Here is a 14,417-nt window from a genome sequence, read left to right on the forward strand (position 1 = left end):
GTTCGATACATGCATCAAATAAATTAAGGGGCAGAAATCAACCTAGAATTTTCATAAAAGTATTTCCCACTTCACAGGCAAATTATGGTTGATGTTGCTTGTGATGACCTTTGAAAGTAAAAAAAAAACAAACGCATCCAGATTTATGATGTAATGTTTGCATTACATTTTTTCTTTTCCAACCGAGATTCTTCTTAAGATTGACATCATTCTGAAACCACTTAGGTTGTTTCTCATTATTCTCTCTCTCTTGAATTCTGGTGCCCTCTGACAACTTTGATATCTTAGATCTGACATTCTCTTGTAAACTATTTACATATTGACTGCTGACAATCAAATGCTTTTAAAAGATAGGAATTAGGTTTGATTGTCAGCAACCAATGTGTAAATAGTTTGCAGGAAACTGTCAGATCTAGGATATAAAAGTTGTCTGAAGGTACCAGAATTCAAGAGAGAGAGAACAATGAGAAACAACCTAAGTGGTTTCAGAATGATGTCAATCTTAACAAGAACCTGGGATGGTAAAGAGAAAATGTAATTCAAATGTTACATAATAAATCTGGATGCAATGAACCAAGAGAAAGAGTACATTTTAAGTGGAACAGTAATTCACAGCAAGCGGACCAGAAAAAGAAATTTGCTCCTGGGGTTATTTTAGTAAAACCCTTGCAACCATTAGGACAATGTATGTCTCTTGTATAAAAGCCAAATAGGATAGTGGAGTGAATAAGGGAATAGAATATAAATCAGAAGAAATGATAATGTTACTGCACAAGGCACTTCACATCTTCATTGGGAATGCTGCACTCAAGTCTTTCTCCCTTCTCCTGCAAAGGACATGAATACCCTGGAGTGAGGTCAACTGAGGACAGACTAAAACATTTCAGATTTAAGGAAGGTTTCCTGCTAGTGAAACGATGCTTTTCTCACCAGAGAAGACAGGATTTTTGTGGTGACTAAATAAAAGTATCCAGGAAGTAAAAAGGTCAGGCTGGCCCAGTCTCTCTGAAATTAGTCCCTGTCCCACTTTTCCCTGATGAATGGTTTTGATAAATTACTAGTCTTGTACTGTGTCAAATCAAATGCCTACATCTCTCAAGGCTGAATCTTAGCTATCTGTCCCCTGCCTGCCAATCCAGCTGTGGATATATAACCGAGTCACTAAGTCATTTGCTTTAGTCTTCATGCAAACCTGACGCCTGCATAGCACTTAAAGGATCTCTTTTGAATGTTTTCTTCCTCATATACTCCATCTTAAGACTTTCACCAGATGCAGCCATGGATGGCTTGAGCACCAGCCAGTATTTTCTCACACTCTGTCCTCCTTCCCTTGTGTTTTTGTTACCATCCAGTCTGAAGAAGAGTTCTGAAGAACTCAAAAGCTAGCATACTATTTTGTGACATTTTGGTTGGCCTAATAAAGGTTTTTCATACGTTTTTCTTATGCAATGGCCTGGTGTGCACATAAAGCTAAGTCATGGTTTGTTCACACTATGATTTGTTTAATAAACCATAAGTTACCCACGAGTTGCCCACAGACACCACCCTACTAAGTCTTTCTTTTTCTAGTCTTCTGGATAGAGATGTTAAAGTTTTGTAATTCAGTGGGTGTGGAAGGCCCTGTTGCTCTCATGGCACATGACCTTGGCTCCAAACTTGGCTGGTTTTCTGTGTTGAAGATTCTGTAGCATGCCCTTCACACCCACCGTATAAATGAATTGGGCTGTGAGCCTTAAAATCAGCTTCACCTGGCTCTACTTTTAGAAGCGAAGCAGGTGATGACAGGGAACAGGGCCTTCTCTGCTGTGGTACCCTTAGAATTCCCTCTACAAAGACATCTACCTGGTACAATTTTTGTTTTCAATGTCAGACACAAACATCATATTTATCCAGGGTTTTAATCCATTTTACTCAGTGCTGGTTGTTTTATTCTGTTGTGTTTTTTACTGTTTAACTGCAATAAAACAGAAACGGTATTCCTATGCATGAGGAAATCTAATTCTCCATTGTAAATCCCTGTTCTAGACTCCTGCTTATTGTGGGCATATTTCATACACTAACCAAAGAGCTCTAGATTTATTTCTTTTATTTATTTCAGTTAAGAATTGCTTGCCACAAAACATCCCAAAGCAATTTAACAATAAAAATCGAGTCCAATATAGATACAGACTGGGATAAAAATCTCTACTTTAAAAGTCTTGTTGGACAAAGGTCTTCTGTAGGCTCCAAAAAGGTAATAGAGATGGCATCTGTCTTGTATGTTACAGGAAGGAATTCCAAAGGGTAGGTTTTGCCACAGTAAAGACTGCTTCCTACATTGTGGGGAATGGACCTCTTGATAAGCTTGTGTTTGCAGGAGATGATGTACTGCAGAGTGAAGTGGTCAACTGCATAGAATAGTGTTGAGATTGTATTCTAAGTATTCTGATCCCAATCTGCATAAGGTATCTTAAATTTTGCCTGGCAGCTAACTGGCAGCCAGTGCAAACTTTTCAGCATCAGCAATGTAACATGGTGCCAATATTCTGGCCCAGCGAACACTCAAGCCACTGCATTTTGTACTAACTGCAGTTTCTGGGCCAACCTCAGGGGAGCCCCACAAAGACGATATTTCAGTAATTCAATGCAGTCGATAAAGGGATTCCTACTATACTTAGCATCTGTGGTTTACTTTTAAATAGTTGTGCTCCCACGCAGGGCCAAGCATAATGTTGGCACCTCAGTTGTATACATTTTTAAAGCAGTACAAATATTATGGCACAAATCTGCTTCCTTTGAGAACTCAGGGTTTGAATAAGCGCATGTCAAAATATCTGTGCATAACCTGACACTTCCTTCCTTATAGGTATGAATGACTGTGTTTGGAGGCTGCATGAATGAAAAGAGCATTGGAGCCTGCCAAGTCTATAGCCACTTTGAAGGGACTGCATTTTTTCTTTTTTGGGGTGGAAAAATGTCAATATTTTTTCAAGGTGACTATAGGGAAATGAAGGTCAAACTCTACACACTTCGGGTAAGAACAATATATGACCCTCCTGAACAATACAGCAGAATACATACCTGTATGATAAACCTCCACAACACAGCCAGGCAATTCCTGCTGCTATTTAAGAAAAATGGGCTGCAGATACAATCAACTTCATGAGAAAAAAAGACAGGAAATAGGAAGTAGAACAGTGATGGCTACATTTTGCTAAGTGTGCCACAAATCAAGTTCAGTCTATGAGACAATGTTATTGCGAATATAGCCCCCTGCTATATTGGAGTGTTGCATTTATTTATTTATTGCTCCAGCTCCAGTTAGCCAGGTGGTCTAGGAAGTATGTTCTAATGGTGCTTAAATGTGGCTTATAAATGGTTTTAATTACAGTAATTGCGAATCAACAAGATGGGAACAATACTACCCTACCTTATGTCTATGCTGCAAGGATTATTGAGATAATGTACATTAAGTGCTTTGAACACTGGAAATGAACTATTTTTATCTTAAGTAGGGAGAGAGGAGTCTTTCATTTGTTTACTTTTCAGATTCCAAACTTTTCCCAAGGTTGTAATACAAGATATAATGCATTTAGAAATGTGTACATTAGATAAAACACACAATTTAAATACATATTTTGTGATAATACATATTTAGCTACTCATTTCTGTAGGTTTTTCTTTCCAAAAAATCAGATTTATGTGGACACATATAGATTTATGAATGAGCATGTACAAAATTGACATGGGATGGAAATAGACTGACCTGTCCACACCAATGCAAAGCATTCTGTCACAGGCATCCCTTTTTTAAAATGCATAATCCTTGTTCAGAAGTATCCCAGACTATAATAGTGCCTCATAGATCAAATAATTCCTCCCTTGTTAAACAATCACTCCCCCAGGAATGGAAATATTAAACCTAACGTAGAAAAGAGTAATCACACTGAAAGGACAGAACAGGGTGGTCATGTTTCCTTACAGAGAACAGCCCTCTGTTTGAAGTCTTTCTTCCTTTCTTCCTAACTCACCTTTGGGCAATCATTGTCTCTGCCCAGCCTGCCTTGCAGGGTTCTTGGGGGGATAAAACAAGGAGGAACAGAACTGCATACACCACCTTGTGATCTTTGGAGGAAAGGTAGGCCATAAATGTGATAAAATAATATGTGGAGGCTTCATTGGTCCAGTTCTGGTTTAAATATAAAGAACGATAAGAAGGCAGAGCCCTTTCAGGTGCCTATACAAAAAGACGCTGGATTCATTGCAACTATCCTCCTGCTCCTTCTTCTCCTACCAACCCTTTCCTCAGGAGTCACCTTGAAAAGCTAAAAGCAACACAGGCTCTTTTCATTGTCAGCTGCAAACCGTGAAACCTCTTGCATGTGCCGGAAGATGCCCTTTTCCACAGAGGCCTAACAGCCATTGCCAACAGCTGGTTACTTCCCTAATGTTTCCCTCCCTACAGATTTTCCATCTCAGGCCAATTTTGCACCTGATGGGAAGAAGTTTTGTGCTCATATTTTTCTTTTAAGGCTCTCTGGAAGCTGCCTCTTCTGCCAGAACTGCAACAAGCTGCTTGACAGCAGCTTTATTATTATTATTATTATTATTATTATTATTATTATTATTATTAGGGGTGGGGTGGGAAGTTATTGACGGAAACCCACACGTATGGGTCGTCACATTCTTCTTTGAGACACAAACATAAGGACGCTTCCCATCCCAAAGCTCTCCAAGGGAGAGGAAAAAAGACACACACTCCACCCAATCAGCTATCATGCTCCGTGCACAGCCCGCCTCTGACAGCCTCTTTTCTAACTGGCTGCTGCCTGTTGCTAACCCACGTGACCGCCTCGCGCCTCACGCCGCCTGTCTGTCTGTCTCCCAGAGCCAAGCCTTTGCGCGGTGCATGCAGCCCGCTTGCTCTCCTGCGGCTGTCTATGGGCGCCGCCGGCCAGCCTCCACTCAGTGTTGGGAGAAGTTCAGGCGTTTGGTCTCACTCGCACAATACCTGATTTAGCCCTTGCAAAAGCACGCCGCCGCAGGGAAGCTGCTGTGCTCCTTGTGGACGGAAGATGGCACTGGAGGTCCTCCTTGGTTCAACCAACCGAGGTGGTTTCCATCCGCCCCTCCCACTCCACTCCGTGTTTCTGTTTTTGGGTTTTTTAAAATTTAGCCCCTCAATAATAAAATCGCAGGGTCGACTCATTCATTCATACCACTTCTCCCTCTTAATATGCTTGGAGATGGGCGCGAACCAGCTGTGCAAAACATCCTTGAACGCTGGGAAAGTTTTTATTCGGAATCTGAATCCAGGTGTACCATCGCTCTGTACCTGCGACGCAATCCCCGAGGAAGATAGTTCAGACTGTCTCCTGACTTAAAACAAGCTTTATTTTTCTTTGTTTGAGTGGCATCCTCTTGGCTCGGTAGCTCTGAAACCCATGGACACAACCCCTGGTGCTGACCGTGTGAATTTAGCTACCTGTTACCTGTCGGGGTCAGAATCTCCCCTAAAAGTTAAAAAAGGTGCACCTGCATCTAGCTTTGCTTCAGGGCAGACAAATAGCAGGCGTGACTAAGGGTGCTTATGCTCAGCTTCGCTTTTTCTTGACATTCTTGTTAGTTACATTATATATTTTAATAGAACTTTTTGTGTGTAAGAAAGGTTTTTTAACACGCTCTGCCACTATTTTTCATTTTTTAAAAATAGATGTTTTCCTAAAAAAGGCAAGATCTCACCACAGTTAAGTATGTTGATTTTTGTAAGTTGTTTTGAATTTCCTTTTCTATTCCTTTATTAGTTTACATTTTTTATATATTATATTCTGTATTTATTATTTTCTATAAAATATTATTTTATAGAAAATAATAAATACACAATAAATAATTTTCTGGTAAGCTGCAGTTTAGCCTGAGTGAACAGAAAGACCTTATTCACCTGGCCTCAAAAAGACCACCTTCTTCTTCTTCTTTGGCAATCACTCGTAGTCGAGTAAGATTGTCTTCCATAAACAAACACGGTTTTAACAATGAGTCCGTAAGTGAATGTGGAGGCCAATTCTGGATCCACATGTCCTTCCACAGTGGGGACATTGGTTTCTGGGTGGGAGTTGATCACGGTGTCAGGTGAATCTCCCTGCCAAGGCTATTCCATAACCTGGGTGCCAGTACTAAAAGGTCTCATTCCTTGGTTATTTGCCTCCATTCTTCATTTGGTGGGGGTCTGGAAGTAGGGTTTGGAAAATCTTTAAGGTTCAGAGAGGGCCTTTCTGGTAGCCTGATCTTACGCCTTTTGTGGTTTTAAAGATTAAAACCAGCACCTTCTACTGCACCTGGAAACAGACTGAAGCCAGTGCAGCTGCGAAAGCAAAAGTGTACTATGGTCAAACTGTCCGGGGCCAGGTTCTGTTTACTGATCATAATGTCATTGCAAGACAGTTAGTTGCCTTTTTGAGAGCTTTTGGCTGCTACAGCTTTGGGGAGACTGTGGTTCCATGGGAACTTCTGGCTGGAGTCTTCAGGTGTCAGTCCAGAGAGGTGCTGGCAGAATGGCATCCTCCTGTGTTGAGCTTCCAAGGCAGTGAAGACTCTCATTCTTCCCCCAAATCCATAGCATTGTCCTCTGAGGAGGAGAAATCAGACCATGAGGTCGTATCTTGACACCATTATCGGCACTCGTTAGAGATGGCTATAGGGCCAACACTGTCATCTGCTTGCTCTGTCATGCAGCCAGATTATTATTTTTTCATTCCACATGGAAATGATAACCACTTTCCTCTTCCTCTCTGCTGAAATTCAATCTGGCCACAGAACAAAGTGTTCAGACAGCCTCGTGGCCAGTGCCAGTTGAGCACTGAGCTCACTGTGCAATCAGGACCAATTTTCAGTTGCACAGATCAACCATTAGTGAATTATGAATGCTGCCTAAAGCTTTAATAAAACAGCTGGTTTCCAGGCTAAAAGAAGCATTAGATAATTACATACAACATTCATTAAAGGTGCGCCTTACGGTCTGACCCTGACTATAATTCCTCACAAACCTACACTGTGCAAATGTAAATTAATTTTTTAAAAGGTAGTGTGGGAAGGTGAAAGATTAAACCCCATAATATTGTACAACTTTAAAATGTGATTGGATGAAAATAGACAAAGGTGTCTAAAAGTCAACGTCTGTGCCATCCATCACAATTATGAGCAAAATGAAAACTCAGTTAGTGCCACTTCTTTATAGTAAATGCCACTTAGAAGCAGAGTCATAGAATCATAGAACTGTAGAGTTGGAAGGGAGCACGAGGGTCATCTCGTCTAGCTCCCTGCAATGCAGGAATCTTTTGCCCAAGGTGGGGCTCAGATCCATGACCCTCGGATTAACAGTCTTATGCTCTACCAACAGATCTATAGCAAGGTCCTTTTATTTATTGACATAAGTATAAGCCACACTTTACATAAAAATACAGCAAGGCAGTACAGAACATACAAAATTACAGTAACTTCGATCAAACATCAGTAAAAGGAAAGATAAAAGCTGGTCAGGGAAAATAAATTCATGTTTCTATTTCCTTCTTTATATATGAATAAATATTTTGACTGCTGAGTGTGAACCCTACATGCAGGTCAGAGGAGCATTCACAGAACAATGCACACCTGGTATTAAGCACATGATGAGACCCCAAGGATAGGAATGTGCCTTCTTATGCATCTTGCAATGTACAAGGGAATCCAGATTCGCATTTACTGTCTCTGGTGTCCATTTCTTCACAGTTTGTCATGCATGGCTATAGGTGGATTGCCACTTACATGTTTATTTCAGATAGTGGCTATTAAAGCATTAATTGTATGGCAGTCTCTAACAGACACATCATGCTAGCACTTGGATTTGTGATCAGCAACTTCCACTCATCCACCGCATTGTAGTAAATAATGTTTGTAGTGATGTTCCATCTGCATCACTCACAATGTTGCACGCTAATGCTCAACCCATGTTTGTGAACGAGCCTGCGTGGCAAACGCATTCATGCCCACAGGTAGTGGCTGACTACAAGCAGAGATCCTAAGGCTGTTTCTTTCCCTGTCACACCAGACAAAGACAGATTAATACCAGAATGTTCAGAACAGAAAGACTTCTGAAGAACCTTCAGGCAATATTTAATACTGCACCTGCCATAAGTATACCAGAAATAATAGTAGTAAACAAAACAGGCAAGTCCTATCAGCCAAAGACTAGGAATACGCATGGTTCCTGAGGCTGCTGTAATCATATGTACCATAGTGTGGCTGCAAAAGAAATAAACCAGAAGTGAACATGGCTACCCACTCATCACTTGTCTCGAAGGTCACATAAAATCATAGGCTAGCTAGTTCAAATCATTGCCAGTGCAGGAAATTCACTGCTACTCCGTCCTTGATAGGTGCTTAAATGATTCCATGTTAGTTAGATGGTTACCAAAATATGTACCGACTGTTCATATTAAGCTGATGCTGAGCAGGTTTTGGAGCCCACAGAAATGCTCCTGAGACTTTCACGATCATTTACATGCATTCTGTCACAATGCTCCCTTTGGACATTATTGGAAACGTGCTCACAAATGGTAATAACAGAAATATTATTTATGATGCATATGCTTCACTCTGTGGCTGCAACACTAACTGGGATGACAATCACAGATTGAACACCACAAGTAGAATTTTGGCATTATATAATCTCAAATTATCATTTCATTAGTGGGTAAACTATTCTAAAATCTGATTTCACTGATCACTACTACAACTCTCTGGAATGAGTTGCTAATACAGTATTCTTTAGCCAAGAGGAGAGACATTGCCCCAGGGATACCAAATAAGTCCAAGGCTGAGCTGCTGTTTCAATTTGCCAGACTTTCCAGACCCAAGACCAAAGCTCTATTTACTGGGCTAGTCTGGCTCTGTTCTACTAGTAATACAGATATAAGTTCCTGTTTATTGCAGGATGTATTTGCTGAATGACCATTTGCGCTGCTCAGTAATCTCTGCATATCCTGCAGGTAAATCCTCTGGGCCCAATATCTGTTAAATAAATCCATTCAAGTGAATAAACACTCCACAGACCTATTACTGAAATATAATTTACCTCATTGGAAAACAGAGAGATTCATTGACTTGCACACTACCATCCCCATTTTTAAACAACTACTGGGGAGAAATATGCTGCAGCGTGCAAGTTCCATGAGCGCATTATAACTCATGCTATTCTGGTGTCATTCGTATTGCTTCCAGTTCTTTTGCCATTGATCAACAGTGGATATGTCCACATAGTCGTTCCCCCACTCCATGCACCTGATCCCCACATGGCAATACCATGTTTGTCTGCTTGGCAGATTAAGGGGAGCCAGGAACCTACGGTGCAGACAGTAAACACAGTGGGAAAATACATAAAAACTTGCTCAACAGAGTCTTTTATTTCTAGCATTGCTTCCCAGTCTTCTGAATTTTGTGTTTAGGCGCTTGACAGGGAGTCATGGAACCTCCAGTGAGTACCTGTTTTAGAGCCAGTGCTGAGAGTTAGAAGGAACAGCCAGAACAACTTACCAAACCAATTTAATGTAGTTCTAGAAGAACATTTCATCCATATTTAAGAACCAGGCCAGTGGGAATGAGGTCTAAGTAGGTACAGCCTACATCTAATAGGTGAGCAGAATCACTGCATGTTCCAGGGGTGCCTTCCCTACCTCCAAGCACTCCAAACATCTACATGGTTGGGTTCAACAATTGCATAGAGGCCTACTACCTGCTGCCTTGTGGGACATCTTCAGAAGAAGAAACAGCTAAGGAAGGAACCTGGAGTAGAGTCCCTAAGATGGTTGGATGGCATCTTGTACACTTCCTTATGGCAACTCCTGCAGCCAAGCTGTTGCCAAATGTATTGCTCTGCTTTCCTTTGGACCACATCAGCGAGACCAGGGGGGGGGGGAGTCTTGTCATCTGGGCAGCAAAGCCCTCCATAGACATAGCCCAAGCTTGTGCCCCAGGGATGTCACTTCGGTGCAGCTAACATGGGAGGCAGCAGTTATGAGTTACCCGTCTCTACAGCTACAGCAGGCGCTGTGATTCTTAGCGGTTTGACTTCACCCCCGGAGGCACACTCCATTGCCTTTCAAAGCAGACAGATGCAAACAAATAGGGCTTACATGTCCAACAACCGTAGACCCCCACATATAATCATTTCCCAAAGTGTATTTAGGTTAATGACCTTGTATCTTTATATACATATTAATTAATATACTTTCTACTTCTACTATATATCTTGGAAAGTTGTTTATCTGTCCATCTGTTCTCTGTGCATTTGGACATATGTTTGCCTGGGGTTGGGTGTCATTTTGAATCAAGATGGCGGAACATTTCAAAGCTGCATTGATTTGGACACCACTTAAGATATGGTAACTGTACAATTCTCTTGAGAGGACCTGGCGCTCCGTAAAGCAAATGTTGCAGAGGAGGAGGCTGTGTCAGTGGACAATGAGACAAAAAAAACAGGAGGATTCAGGGCATTCAGGGGTCACAGCACCCCAACCTCAACTGCAAGACACAGAAGTTCCCAGCAGAGAATTGGAGGTGAACGTTGAGTCTTCCTGCTTGCCAAATGGAACAATCTTCACTTTCCTCTCCCACATTTGTGTCCCACTGTTCCTTTTCATCCTCCAGAGTGGATGGGGGATGCAGAAGGAAGGGGGGGGGAGCCTTGATGTGCTAGTGATGTCCTTCTGGCCCTATAACTCCACTGTTCCTGACTCTGACCCACGTTACTGTTTCCCACTATTTTATTTATTTTATTTTTTTACCAATTATTTTTTATTAGTTTTCCAAATTGTAAACAAATTAATTTGAATTTGACACCAATTTAAAGATTGACTTTCTGCCCCCCTCCAAGATGCTTCTTTCCCCTCTCTCCTTTGCTGCTCAGAGTAAAATACTTTTTCTTCATTTCTAATACTTTTTCATCCCGTTTCCCCGCTATTTCCATATGTCTCAGAATTATGGCCGCATAAATTTGTTGGTCTTTGAGGCACGGGTTGGGTTTGGTTTTTTGCAAACTTTCCGGATAATCCCATTCTTTTGCGCAGAAATCTCTTGGGAGAAATACTTTCGGAAATGGATAATTGCAAGGAGGAAAAGTTAAGGATAGCCATAAGGATCAATTAGCTGAGACCACATGAAAAGCGATGGCTCAGTTGGGGAGTTAAAACAGATTCTCCACCCACATTCTGCTTGCTGGTTTTGCATTGCTAACAGATACAGCAAGGAAGTTTCTCCCATTTCAAACAAGAACAATTCCTATTCCAGCAACAGAGTCTCCTACTTTACCCTCCCCCAGTCTCTGACATGTCAATGAGGAGACACCGAAGGCCAGCTGTGTATTAAATCAACTTGAGCTTAGTAATGTGGTAAAGCAGCAGTGCAGATCAGCCTTGGGCCATCAGCCGTCTTCTGTGCAGCTCAGTTCGCAAGAGTGAATTCATTAATGAACCCAAATTCATTTGGTTGCTATTTACTGCATCCTATTTACCTGTAATGTGGCTAAATTCATGGGAATTTAAGCAATATAAGATGATCAAATTTTCTCTCCAGTTTACCTTGATGGAGTTGCTCTGCTCTGCAAGCTGAAGCATGTTTTATGTCTATGTGATTATGCTTGTTTGTTGGCTACATATTAAAAGGTTATTGGGGTTGAGGACCATCAGTGCCTTCAAAGAACTGTTGTAGTCTGGCAAAAATCGTTTCCCTTCTTCTGCCTAGAGTGTTTTCTGAAATCCCAGCAAAATCTCCATGGGTGAACTCACTGGAAGATAATATGCTTACATATTTGTAAAAGAGAAATGAAATACAGTATGAGAGGTGGGTTATTAAAGAGAGTGTAGCTCAACTTCACCTAAACAAAAGCTCAACAACTTTTGTGTCCAGATTTTCACTTTTTGAAATATGACAACCCTAAGAGTGGTCATAGACATAGGAGCCAACTCCTAGGGGCCGAGGTTCCATCAGCCCCCTCCCCCCATAAAATATTTGTGGGGGCCAGGCCCCCCAAAGTTGATGGACATTGCCATTGAAATAGTGTGAATGTGTCACATCTTGGGATTGATTGTGCAGGGCGGGGCTTAACTGCCCCCTCCCAATATTTTATTCAAGTTGGCACCTGGTCATAGCACCCCCACATCCCACAATCTTTCTGTAATTATAGCAAAAGACTCCAGCACTTTACCTGTGATTCCTGACTTCAGTAGCCAGGGAAAGGGACGCATTTTGACTTCTTTAAATGTTGTTCCAGGCTGCAGTCCATTTAGCGAATTCTTTAAATTTCATCGCAAACTTCTGAGTGTCAAGCATGTGCCAGCTACATAAAGGTAAAGGGACCCCTGACCATTAGGTCCAGTCGTGGTCGACTCTGGGGTTGGGGTGCTCATCTCGCTTTATTGGCCAAGGGAGCCAGCGTACAGCTTCCGGGTCATGTGGCCAGCATGACTAAGCCACTTCTGGCGCACGGAAACACCGTTTACCTTCCCGCCAGAGTGGTACCTATTTATCTACTTGCACTTTGCACTTGCACTTTGACGAGCTTTCGAACTGCTAGGTGGGCAGGAGCAGGGACCGAGCAGCAGGAGCTCACCCCGTCGCAGGGATTCGAACCACCGACCTTCTGATTGGCAAGTCTTAGGCTCTGTGGTTTAACCCACAGCGCCACCCGTGTCCCTATGTGCCAGCTACATAGTCCTGTCCTTTTCTGTTCGTAGCCCAGCCCCATGTTTGTTTTTATAGTTACACTAGTCTATATGCTACAGTTGTGTAACAAAATACAGATATTATGGCATTGTAGCAGATGCCAACGATGCTTATTGTCTGTGATCAAATGAACATTTATGTTGATAGTGAGGGGTGATAGAGAGTGTTGGCCTAGGAAGTGGTAGACGAGGGTTCAAGCCCCTATTCAGCCATGAAGCTCACTGGGTGACCTGTGGCCAGCCACCACCTCTCAGCCCAACCTACCTCACATGGTTGTGGGAATTAAATGAGGAGAGGGAGAACCATGGGTGCCACCTTGTGTTCCTTGGAGAATAAGGTGGAAAATAAACGTGGGAATGAACTGTCAGAAATGCAGTTTGCTTTCCCACTGTTAAGTCCTGTTTTAAGAGAAGGAAGCATTGCAGCCCCAGGCAGCTGCCTAATATTTTGGGTCTTTGACATTCACATTCTCTGAGCGTGGTAAAGAGATGTTTGGAGCTGACACTAAACAAAGATGCGGCCTATCCACACAGTACAATACTTGACGCATCTACTCCCAGGTAAGTGTTTTGATATAAAATAGCTTTTACTGACCAAAAACTTGTCATCAACAAATCCCATACATTCATAATCTGCTCGGGGACAATATGTCAAAGGAAGAGAGCTACCCCAGTGCATAAATTAGTCTGTGCAAATCATTCACTGCTCTAATTAACAGGAGTTGTGTACTCCGCTTCCTCTGCAGCATGTTAACAATCTGCCCCTAAGGGCAAGTGGCACCAAGAAATGCATCGTTTTATTTTTAAATATGTTTCAGTACATGACAGCATAAAAAAAACCCCTGAAAGAAAAGAATGGATGGGGGGGAGGGGTCACACCAAACTACAGCCACCCATGAGCAGATTCAGTGCCAAAAGATCAACAATCTGATAAGACCATAGAATAATAGAATTATAGATTTTGAAGGGACCACAAGGGTCTTTTAGTCCAACCCCTGCAATGTAGAAAACTTTTACCCATCTTGGGACTTGAACTCACAACCCTGAGATTGAAATCTCACTTCACTTCTAGTGGAAATATATAAAAATCCATTGCAAGAAGATATTCTGGGGCTTGTTTTTGCAGTGATGCAAATGTTATCCAGGACTATACACGCCTTGGTCACTAGCCTCTGAATAATCAAGTGAAGTAATCATCTCTAACTACTATCTCAACTAGTTCTGTCACTTGGCCAAACGTATCTCTCAGCCATATGAAGAAGAATGCTTAAGCTTGCAAGGGGAAGAGAACAAAGGGACGGATGTTATTTATGGAGGATTTTCAAAAGTGGGGAGACCCAGTCCTCAGACTCCCTTTGCTTATATCACTTACAATTTGGGAGTCATCAACTTTCCATCAGTTTGACTTCACTCCCAAAGGCGCACTCCTCCATTGTCTCCCGAGACAGAAGGATGCCAACCTAATCCATTTTACAGATAGTGCACTAGTAATTTCAACAAACAAGGCAAAAACATGAAGAGAAAACATGGCTCAGGCTAAAGGCCAAGTGCACCCAACTTTTGGTTCTCAGTTTGCATCCATGTGGTCTTCTCAGACTGCCAGTCTGCCTCTGGTTTTTAATTGTTTTGTTTTACATACAGCATTGATATGTCTATACACTAATCTGGTAGCTGAATAGTTACTAT

This window comes from Podarcis muralis, chromosome 8, assembly GCF_964188315.1.
Source record: "Podarcis muralis chromosome 8, rPodMur119.hap1.1, whole genome shotgun sequence".
Taxonomy (NCBI): domain Eukaryota; kingdom Metazoa; phylum Chordata; class Lepidosauria; order Squamata; family Lacertidae; genus Podarcis; species Podarcis muralis.